We start from the raw sequence: 12,337 nt of genomic DNA, 5'->3' as shown, positions 1-12,337 counted from the left end.
TTTTATCTGTGAAAGAATTTAAAGATTCAGAGTAGGATTTCCTGAGATTAGTAGGATCAACTTTATATTCTTCTCTTAGAATTATGACACTTGTATTGCACATCATATAAGTATCTACCTACTACTTCTACATAATATGTACATACATAGACCGTAGCCGCATTTTGTTGAGTTTTGCATCAAAACCACAACACAAAAAGGTTTCGCGAAATAGACAAACCTATACATTAAATCCTATGAAGAACTAAGCTAACAACTCACCACCCTTTGGACAACTTAGCAGCCACAAACACAGTGTAACAGAAATCACTAAAATCACACTTATATCCCATTTCAGAGCAGCTCACACAAACTTGATACAAGTAACAGAACCCCATCTTCGGAAACCAGAGTAGGACTGTCGAAAAATTTAAAGGAGATCGAAAAGGTGGACTAATTAGTGTTTACAAGATCATTAACGCCATGGGAACGGTAAATAGGAACGTAAATATGTTTGGTGTTGCATTGTTTGTAAATAAAGATTTGTTTGTACTTAGCAAAGCTTAATGATATTAAGCAAATACGGGGCTATTGTTGATGCTAGTGTGCTGTTAAGTAATTAGAGAATGAGAAACAATTTCTATAATGTAAGTATTGAATAAGTTATTGCCATTTTTAAGTCGCTGTCATTAAGATAATTGTAAAGTTCACCCAAAAGCTTCATCCTTAGGTCAACAATAGAAGCATAGCAGATTCGAATTTAAGGATAATGTTAACTAAAACATCGAATTGAAGTCGAAAGATACCATAAAATATGCACACTATTACGTAAAAAGGTTCTACAATGTACTCCGACTGTCTGACATTATACTTTTACTTCAGACCGTAAAAAAGTGTCGTATTGCAGTAAGACCCAATTAGCCCAAACGGTGATATTTGCGGGAATGTCAACTTTCCTGACATTTTACTGAAATATCATGACATTATGACATGAGACGATTCCGGTGAGACTCGGCGATTACTCACCAAAATGAGTGTGTAGGTGACGAGAAATTCGCGGAAAATTAGCTTGGCATTACAATTTGTGGAGAATTAGTAGTGATGAGCGCTTTATGGAGTGAAATTAGGAAAGGTTTAAAATATTATGAAAAGGAGATTTTTTAAATCATTTGTAAATGTTTATTTTGTTTTTCAAGTTTTTGATGATCAAGCGTTGGAATAGTTATAGACGAAATTGGGCAAAAAGAAAAATCAACACCTCGAAATGTTCCAGGATTTTCTTCAAGAAACATAAAGTAGTTTCCTTGCCCATTTAAAAATGGCAGAATAATTTAGAAATCGCAGCTTAACCTACAAATAACCTGTCACAAGTTAGTTGTCAACCTCATCTTTTCAAAACCCCGACAAACAATTGCCTATCAAAGTTATCGATATCGCTAATCGACTTACGCACATAGACTAATGTTACAGATTACATTGCGATTGACGTCATCGACAATTGCATGATGCATACTCATCCCTAGTAGATAGCGTCTTCCTGTTACATTGACCTGGTTTCGCTATTCCCACGTCCTGGAGTTGAATAGTCATGTTTTTGTAAGTAGGTTAAATCACTATTTGCAAACGGTGCTCAGACAAAAATGTATGGCAAAAAGTAAATTACTTGTGCGAAGATTATTGATGACATTCATAAAAGGAAAAGACCTCACATGAAATGGGATTTAACCTATCTCCACAATATTCAAGAGCAATTATATTGGGCCTTTTTTAAGACCTGAAAGACATTATATTGTACTACTAGCTGGTGCCCGCGACTTCGTCTGCGCAGGTTTAGTATTTCGAACAATATGTTTACAAATTGTAGCCTATGTGTTATTCTGATGTATAAGCTATATTATTGTAAAGTTTCATTAAAATCCATTCAGTAGTTTTTGCGTGAAAGAGTAACAAACATCCATACATCCATACATACAAACTTTCGCGTTTATAATATTAGTAGGATATTTTCCGCTATCTCACCCCAAAATAAGATCGTCCATATACAAACTTGACTTTATTTGACCGAAACCCACCTTTATTCCTTCCGTAAAACCTTTTGTGTACCTACCAAACCCTCGGTAACTACACCTACCAGTCAATATTTACCCACGTCATTATTTTCACAAACCACCCAGCAGCGGCGGCCCTAGCCATTGCGAGGCTACGTGCGGCAGGTCTATGCGAGGCCCTTTGTCCTACGTGAAAAGTCTGTGTTGCGAGCTAGGAGTTATTTTCTTGTAAATAATAGGATTTACAAGCGACGCTACCTTCTAGGTTCGGCTAAGTAGAAAATAAAGCACCCGCGAGCGAAGCGAGCGCAAAAATTTTTGAGCTTTGGGTCACTAAAGCACCCAAACTTGTACCTATAGTAAACAATAGTGCAAGATGAGCTCGCGAGCGCAGCGAGCGCGAAAATTTTTGAGTTTTGGGACATAAAAGTACTCTAATCATGTTAGAATGAACGGTACCGACAAGTGAACAGCCGCGGGCGTAGCGAGCGCGAAAATTTTTGAGTTTTGAGACATAAAAGTACTCTAATCATGTTAGAATGAACGGCATCGACAAGTGAACAGCCGCGAGCGTAGCGAGCGCGAAAATTTTTGAGTTTTGAGACATAAAAGTACTCTAATCATGTTAGAATGAACTGTACTGACAAGTGAGCAGTCGCCAGCGTAGCGAGCGCGAATTTTTTTTAATTGTTTGTTTAAAGACTCTCAAATTAAACTCGTATTTAAGCACAAATAAAAAGAATCCGTGACTGGATCGAGAGCCAGTTTTTGTTACTTAGGTGTTCCAACTTTTTGTTTGAGAACTCAAAAAGTAAACGCAGAATGAATTAGAAATAGAGAAAAATTACATAAATTTTTTTTTGGACCAGATATATATTATTTAATTATTATAGTTTTTTATATTAGTGTGGGTTGTAGCGCGAGGCCCCCCCAAGCGCGAGGCCCTGTGCGAAGGCACAGTTCGCACACCCCTAGGGCCGCCACTGCCACCCAGTCCACTCGAGCGGTAAGCCTGTTTACTCTTCAAGTCTGCGGTCGTTTCCGCAAATCGTCCTTAAATAAAAAGCGACCTTTATTCCCTCATTCACCTTTATTCACCTATATTATATTCCTTTATTCACCTTTATTCCTTCTGGAGCCCTCTGTGTAACCGATATTTACACACCAATCAATATTTACTCATCACTACATAGTATAAAACAAAGTCGCTTTTTCTGTCCCTATATCCCCGTGTCCAGCGTACAAAGTACACTAAACTACGCAACCGATTTTGATGCGGTTTTTTTTAAATAAATATTAAAGATTGAAGAGGAAGGCTTATATGTATAATAATAACATCTATTAAATAGTGGGGAAATACTGTTATCCCTTGCGAAGCCGGGGCGGGGTCGCTAGTATTCCTACAAACCACACTTCAGCAGTAACTTCTCAAGTCTGTGGTCGTTTCCGCAAATTGTCCATTAATAAAAAGCGACATCGCGTGCGGTTCGCCTGACCTGACACATTAGCGGTAAGATTGCTTCAGTCGAATTGTGAATTTGTGACTGGGTCAAGTTGCTATGAAATGTTTAGTTTTTTGTCCGTGTTTTGGCTAGGATTTGGTTGAATTTCAAGGGTATCAAAGGAATTAATTTCTATAAAATGATGAAGGTTGTCTGAATTAATGTTACAAAAATAAAGCTCATCTGATTTTATATGATGTTACACAACCAACTTAAAAAATTGAATTTAATTGTGTTACACACACACAATTTAATTCAATTTTTAAAATTGCTTTCAAACATATCTGTAAAATTGCTTTATTTTAATCTGCAAAATAAAATAAACTAGGTACCGATTAAGTTGCTTCGGCTTAAATAGGTACGCTCATCCACTGAAAATCTCCATTAAACTCCAAAGGAATCGTGACTAGACTAAAGTTAGACGATATTCCAATAACAATTTCATGTCCAAATCGGAAACGTGTCCAATTACGTTCATTAAGAATTCTCTTCGCATTTTTGTTTCCAATATAACGTGTCCTTAGAATACAAGATAGCTTCAAGGAAACTTCCACCTGGCTACTTACGAAATAAGGTTGTTATTTCCTTGTAGTTTTATGGATAATGTGTGTAAGTCAAGAATGGAAGTCGGTGACTATTTTGGTAAAGCATGTCCCGAAAATGGCCAGGAGTCAATCACCTTCGTTTACAATCGTTTGGTAAAGTGCTGCCGATTTATAAATACAGGTTCTGGAAGCGAGTTGTTTGGGAAAACGGGATGTCTGGTTTGAACCGGGTTGTTTTATTGCAGTGTGATGAGATTGAGTCAATAATGTTTGGTTAATAGGAGGTACATCAAAGGGATAAAATACTTAAGTGCTTCGAAAGTAATATTGTTTAAATTGGTTAATTTATGATGTTGAGACACATTTAATATAGAATTTAATTTTCTTTTGCATTTTTTTTTGCAAAATAAATATATCTTTATCTTTAGGTGTCAAATACTTTCACAATGATATCTAAATTATAGTTTTTAGAGACAAGCTCCCTGTAAGCAATGAAACTGTCAGAAGCAACCAGTTAATAAAAAACCTTAAAGAAGAGATCCTGAGATTTTGTTGAATATAAAGTTCTCTAGAGTGGCTAAAATAATTTATTACGTACTTGAAAATTTTAACCAACGGGGAATTACCTTCCTTATCTGCAACATAAGTAGATAGTTAATTAGTATATCTTTCAGTTTATTATTTTTTAGATAATCTTCCAACTCGGGTTGATTTGCAAAATATTTTTTAATCGATCATGTCATTACCGTCTACATAGTTTTATTAAACAGGTGCAGATCTTATCAAAATATGAATTTTAAGTTTTAATATTATCAAAATGTTATCTTTTAAAGCCTGTCTGATGATATAACGAAAGCAATTGAGAAAGTACCGACATAAACCGACAAATACCTAATCAATAGGTACTAATATTATAAGAGGAAACAAAGTATTTTTGTTTGTAATGAATAAGCCCAAAAACTACTGAACCTATTAAAAAAATTCTTCCACTGATAAAAAGCTTCACTCTTCCAAGTGACACAGGCTTTTATTCCGGTACGGGCAGTAGTTTTCCAGTGACGCGGGTGTACCCACGGGAAATAGGATAGTATCTAAAAATTTTTAGTTAAAATACACATTTCTCATAGTAAGTATTTTATTTTTATTAGAGTATAGTTTAAATAAAGACTTATATCTGTGCTTATATCTTTACAAAGCAAGTTATTTTCATAATAAACTTGTTTAAATTGATTATATAAACCGTAGGAAGGAAGATCCGTTGTTAGTGGCGACAGTTCAAACAACAATGATGGCTCAATCCGTTATTGTTGCCAAATTAAGAGCTCATTTGAATCCCTCATCGCTTATAGTCGTGAGGCGAATATCAATCGCTTTACTTATTGTATGATTAAGTAATATTAGGGCTGCCCCATCTATACTAATTCTATAAACCTTTAAACGAACAAATAACAAGAATTACCGGTCCGATTTGAAAAAATCTTGCCGTGTTAGATAGCCTATTTATTTAAGAAAGCTATATGCTACTTTGTATTATATCAAGCCCTTTAATATTTTTAATTGCCCAGGAAGAAGGACGTTGTGTGATCGAAGGCAGCTTTCTGTATAGGTATACGAAAAACATACTGGTTCTTATCTATAGGTACTACAACATAATTTTATAGCAGGCACGTGTTATATGTTGATATTAATAGTTATACATATTGTATAGGCAGCTTATACGTACAATCAAATCTACCTTTCATATTGAGTCATTGACACTAATTACATGGTTCAAGGTTACAAAGCTGTTACAAAAAGTTCTTAATCATCTCACGTATATCTTATTGCATTGCAATCTAATGAGTATTTAATCTAATTTATATGTGATTATTTAATTACAATCTATACTAATATTATAAAGAGGAAAACTTTGTTTGTTTGTTTGGTTGTAATGGATAAACTACTGGACCGATTTTAAATATTCTTTTACCATTAGAAACCTATATTATCTGCGAGTAACATAGGCTATATTATATTTTATCCCGGTGCCGGCAGTAGAATGCCACGGGAAGCGGGTGAAACCGCGGGAAAACGGCTAGTGTAAGTATAAATTAAGTAGTTTGAATGCACCCGCGAACTACTTAAAAATTAATGATCGGTATAGATAAGTATTTGTATATTACAATATTTTTCATAGTATGTCAACCCTACTGAAAGTACTTCTTTAATGAATTCCTTCCGACGTTAATGCTCAACCGCAGTCATATAAAACATTGTAAAGGTACGATGATGTCAGTTTATCCTCGTGTGGCGGTTAAGAAATTAACTTTTTTACGATAAATAGTTTAATTATTAGACAGTTATCGCCGATTAATGATTACCGAATTGATAGATAGGTAACGAAATTGTAATAAATTCTGGCAGTCACAATTAAAACGGATAGTTCTATCATTTGCTTAACTCTCAACAAATCAAGCATTAAGCTTTTCCCGTATTTTTTATTTATTAAAGGGTCATTTCATTCTCATGAAGGGAGCTGAAGCAAAGTCTATGAAATCTTACTTTATGGCGCAGAGGAACCTATGCAAAAAAAATCATTTTTATTTTATTGAAGCAATAGCCACTTTAAACACTTTTTCCTTATTATCTCTACTTACTTATTACATGTTTTAATAATGGTTTATAGATATTCATTGAAGATGGAACAATCATAAAAACAATTATTTACCCATTTAAAGCATAAGCTAACAATATTTTCCAGAAGCTTTGAGCACCACTCTGCCTTCACAAACAATTGACAATAATGCGCTTAGTACAGGCAACAGCAGAAATTATAATTCTAAAACTGTGTACTACCTTTATTTGGTTTTTAATTACACAGTGTTTAAAGTTATGTTGTATTCGTAATAAAAATAATCACCCAGGAATACATTTTTTTTTAGCTGACTACTATTTCTTCTGTGTCTGTTTAAGAAACAAAAAAATACATACCTACTGTTAGGTATGTATTTTTTTCTTTGCACCTGCAATCAGTTATTGTTTGCCCAAAAGGGTGATCGTGTTAAAGGAATTAAAAACAATATAAATAGATATTGTGATTTTGTAAGTGATTTTTCAAAATGTTTCGCACTTTAGTTCCCGACTGTACTCGTCATCGTAACTTAAGACGTTGCCTTCCTAGAACATTAGACGCGCTAGATTGCAGTTTGCTAAGAATAGGTGAAAGTACTTACTTTATAGTTACTTAGAAAATTATTGTTTACCAAACAGATGAGCTTAACATAGCTCTGAGTTTTTCACTACATACGTATATGCATCACATAAGTATGTATCTTGAACACCAATGACTGATTAAAGGTGATGGAAAGCATCTCGAGAAAACCTGGACTATAAAAAGTCTAAAATCATCAATCCGTACTTATAGAGCAATCGTGATGATTTCTGCTCAATCCTTCTCCATGTGAGAGGAGGCCGCAGCCTAGCAGTGGGACGATAAAAAGGCTGAACAAATGTCAAACAATATACGTAATAATTTAAGCAATTATGCAAACTTTTGTGTCGATGTCAACCCATAACATTAATTATTTATTTTTGGATTTAAATATGTTTGAACAGAATGACAGCACCTTATAGAACTGTTGTGAATCAATATGCAAAACATAACGGATCAATTGGTTATAGTTGTATATTATATTATTAAAATGCAAATATTAAGTCACACTGAAAAAGTTTTGAGTTTTATAGTATTTTGTGGCTAGACTTCCATTTATTAGGTAGTAATAAATAATAATCTAGAAATGATTCAAGGAAAATCAACCAAAATATCAATGTTAAAGCTAAAGTTCCCATCAAATAGCGCAGCCACTCTTAAGTTGATTTTATAATAGACGAAATTTTCTTACGTATAAAACACTTCTTTTTAGAAGAACCCTAGCCCTCTCAAAACTTGTGAACCCTAGAAAGTGCATTAGCACTTTGAGAACCACTGCCTCAGACGGCAGCCCTGAATAACCCGTTAGCGTACTTAACAAGAAAATAGCTCTATTCTAGGCTATTGTATTTTAACAGGAAATCACTCTGGCACGCGTCACACTCTGGTTTGCATACGTATTTAAGAGCATAAGTTCACCGACGACCGACATGCTTAAGATACCGACGTGCTTAAGCAACGTTTATAAGTAAGAATTTTCTTAAACAGCCCTTAAGTATTAATTATATTTAATTCACGTTTATAAGTAAGGCTGTAAAAAATCACTTAGATATGAGAGTTGAGAATGGGAGTTTGGGACATCACGTTTATATAAACTACACAAAATTAAAACGTGTTCTATCTTCGTTGTTATTGTTCTGTTAGAGAAATGAAAAAATATGTGTCAGTTATTTTAGGGTTATCTAAAACACAAAGAAATGCCTTTAAGAAAACTGACGTTCAATTTGACGGTGAACTTGAGCCTGAGTGTACTATAATTTGTTTTTACACGCTTATGGGTAAATGGGAAGAAAGTAACTGTATTCTGTTATAAAATTATTTAAACAAATATTGTCTCAAAGGGTTATGACTAGGCGCATTCCGTCTAGCAAATGTTTACAAAATAATCTAGGTATTGTTTTTACACTGAAATAGTTTTTTATTGAACTATAAATTCCGCAATTTATGAGCATCGTGATTGGTATTGTTTCTATTGTATCAAATGTTATTAAAACTAAGCATGTTACATAACCATGTAGAAAAAGTGTAAATACTTCTCTGACTGACTGTACTTATTTTATTTAGAATTTACTCACAATGGCAATCAAGTTTTTATGTGAAATCATCAAAAGGTCCATCCCGCTAAGGGTGCTGTGGGAATGAGTGTGATCATACTTCTAGTGACTAAAACCCACCAGGTTCCTTCTGGATTGAAGTCTTTGGTGTACCAGGGCCGCGAACTCTTCCGAACAATCTCGCAGCATAGTGGCAACTTAGGAAAGAACTAAGGATATATCTCAACAAATCGAAAATGAGCACTTAAACAGGATCATTTATAAAGAAAACTGTCGCCATTATGTCACGTAAAAGACTCGCAAAACCTGTAATTTGACCATCCAGAAAGTCTATCAAATTACTACTCTGCTAACACTACCCTATGTCCAAAATTAATTTTACTTAATAGGTACATTTTACAAAAAGACTCGTAGCATACATATGTAACATAAGATAGGCTGTTCTTACACATAACAAAAGGATCGGGTGTCATGACGTCACCATATACTCTGATGTTCACAAAGACTAGAACCGGTCTACTTTCCATACCAAGTGTGTATTGTCACATTTACTTTTATGGCAATCCTTTATAAATAAAGCATTTAATTGTTTACCGAGGAAAAGAACCGCTTTAATCCTTAACGACAAAGTAGTAAGACTTTGAAAATTTTAGGGCATTTCAACAGCCGTTTATTATTTTCCGAGATTTGATCAACCTAGAAAATTCATCAACTTACGAGTTTTTCCGGTGACATATGCAATAAACGAGGAGATAAGTGTTGGGAAAAAGGTTTTAACTCCTGCACCTCCTTCTTTACTTACTAGACTTGCTGAAATAGCATGAGCTTATCTTAGCTTGTGACAACAGGATATCTGCCATTAGAAGATTTATAAAATATCGTTCTTTCTTTAGATTGCAGGGTGAAGCATTGACGATAAGGCTGTCACAAAGACTATAAAAGACTGTCTATATACTTTATAGTCTGTCACGACCTAATGATTCATAATACCTTCTAAAGCATTCTTTAACCGCTCGTTAAGTTAATTTAAGAATGCCCACAAAATACATGTAGTATTAACTGCTGTAGTTAAGCAAAATATTGTTTTAAGCAAAACACACGTAAATACAGGCTAAACCCACTAATTATTATCCTTAAAGCTGGGATAACACTTATCGGGTTTCCGCCGAATATAGCATGTTATCGCGAACTAATCGATACAAGGAAATTAGCTGAATTTTCCCACATTACGAAAACTTGAAGTTGCTAAAAGAAATATTGCAAAAATTCGCGTGTACTGATTATAGTGGGAATTCATGAATAAAGTCGCATATAGCGTTTTGTCCAGAAATGCGCTATCTAGTATCACTGCAAGGATTTCACAAATCGAACCAGTAATTCCTCAAGCAAACGAATGAAAAACTCTTCAGCTTTATAATATTAGTAGGTATAGATAGATAAATGTTTGGAATCTATTCTATCACTAGAATGCAAAACAGATAGTACAAAATTTACAATATCTTCAAAAGTCTTATAAAGAATATCCTAAAATCTATAAGACCGTTATAAACTATGAATGACATATAAGACGGCCTCTAACATAGAATGTCATATTGGCTAACACCGGCCCATCTTTCATTGATCTTACAAAATGCAGTTTCGAAGGTAATCTGTAGAATTAGCTTAGAATTAGCCAATTCTTAATGATGTTATTAAATATAGATTTTATAGATATTTCAAAGAAATTATGTAAGTCGTTAATAGTTAAGAATATGACCTATATTGGTTAAGTTTTCAATGGTTTGAAAGTATGAAGTTGGCAAGATCTTTCAAATGAGATAAAAGGTGAAAGGGATATGATTTGTAAACTGTGATAATGTTTAAGTTTGGTGCAATACCTATAAGTACAGTTGGAATTAAATGGTAAAACTACTTTCGAGACCTAAACATTTATTCGTTTAATAATGTAATACTTCATATTTAGCAATCCTTAATAATATTATAATTACGAAAGTAAATCGGTCTGTCGGGGTTTCATGCTACTACTGAAACGATTACACTATGACGGGATATTGTTTTGAAACCGCGGGGTACCACACCACTAGTTTTGGTGAGCAATAATGATCTCATTTGTCAAATGTATCAAACGTGCGTGTTTTTTTGTGTTTAGCCTTTATGTTCTAGTTATTTATGATCTAATAGTCATCTATAGTTTATAGGTCCAGGTATGGCGTCAGGCAGCCTACGCGAGACTAGATACGGCACACGTTGACCTTTCCAGAGTTAGAATTCTGAGTATTTTGTTGTTGAAACACACAATGTGTTTCAGTGGTGAATTGGATAATCTAAACTATAGGCATTAATATGTTTTATAAAGAGGAGATTTTGTTTGCTTGAATTTTAAACATTCTGAAAACTACTGAAGAAATCGAAAAATTCTTTCACTGCTAGGAAGCTATACTATACCCGGGTGACCCAGGCTGTATTTTATACAGATAAAGTTAGCAGTTCCCCTGGGATACGGGTGAAATCGCGAGAAACAATTTATTTATGTGGCTATTGTGGCTAAATAAATGATTCAAATAATGTAGAATCAGCTAGTACCTTATTTATATTTTTTAAAACATAGGTGTGCTTAATTTGGCAGAATGTCGTAGTGGTCTGGAGGTTAAAGGGTCAATTCTCAAGTGCATTTGAAACCTAAGAAGTGGATAAGTACTTAATACTTAGTTTGACTTTGAGTCTAGGTAAGTTTTTGTATTTCGTAAAGATCTCAATTTAAGTGATGATGATGATGATGTCCTCCTAGCCGATTATCGGCTACGGCGACTGTTCTCATGTAAGGAGATCAGCCAGCTGCGCAGGACATATTATAGTGCACAAGCATTTGCGCAGACACAGGTGCACTCACTATTCCTTCACTCTCATAGTCCGATGGGACGGCAATCCGACACGACCGGAAAGAGATCAGGCGCAGGACCGACATTTACGTGCTCTCCGATGCACGGGTGTATCAATCACCAGCTTCCAGGCTCCGGGCTGCTTTGTGAAAGTCTTCTAAAACCCACAAAGCGATTTCGGCCCGACTCGGGAATCGAACCCGAGACCTCGTGCTCAGCAGCCGCACTTGCGACAGCTAGACCAACGAGGCAGTCAATTTAAGTACATGCTATATGGGACACTGATTTTATTGAGAGAATCATGAACTTGTGAATTTTATTGAAAAACACAACAGTACTAATAATGATTTACCTGCTACATAAAAAATACTCCTCCTTTTTGGGAAGTCGATTAAAAAACCTGCTGAAACTCTGCAAGAACTTACTATAGTTCAGTTCAAGGTCAAAAACGACGCAGCTAGGTCAAGGACGAAAGTGATGGACAACTTTCCAGGTCAGGAAACATGTCGCGACTTTGTAATAAGATCTCTTAGGTAAATTGACGGCACTTTTTAGGCTTTCAAAACGAAGATGGATTAAGGGACTGAACATGCCTGATATTAAGTGTCTCTTTCTTTGTCTTGCTTGACTTATATTTTTCT

The 12,337-nt window shown here is 34.8% G+C and overlaps 1 protein-coding gene across 2 annotated transcripts in view; it reads right to left on the bottom strand.

The window, feature by feature from the left end:
- Positions 1 to 12,337, bottom strand: part of LOC110382737 (unconventional myosin IC) — a 56,268-nt gene that overhangs the window by 19,305 nt on the left and 24,626 nt on the right. The gene's annotated exons all lie outside the window — the stretch shown is intronic.

This window comes from Helicoverpa armigera, chromosome 8 (genome assembly GCF_030705265.1).
Source record: "Helicoverpa armigera isolate CAAS_96S chromosome 8, ASM3070526v1, whole genome shotgun sequence".
Taxonomy (NCBI): Eukaryota; Metazoa; Arthropoda; class Insecta; order Lepidoptera; family Noctuidae; genus Helicoverpa; species Helicoverpa armigera.
Note: the sequence above shows the minus strand (reverse complement) of the source record. Positions and strands in the feature narration are given on the sequence as shown.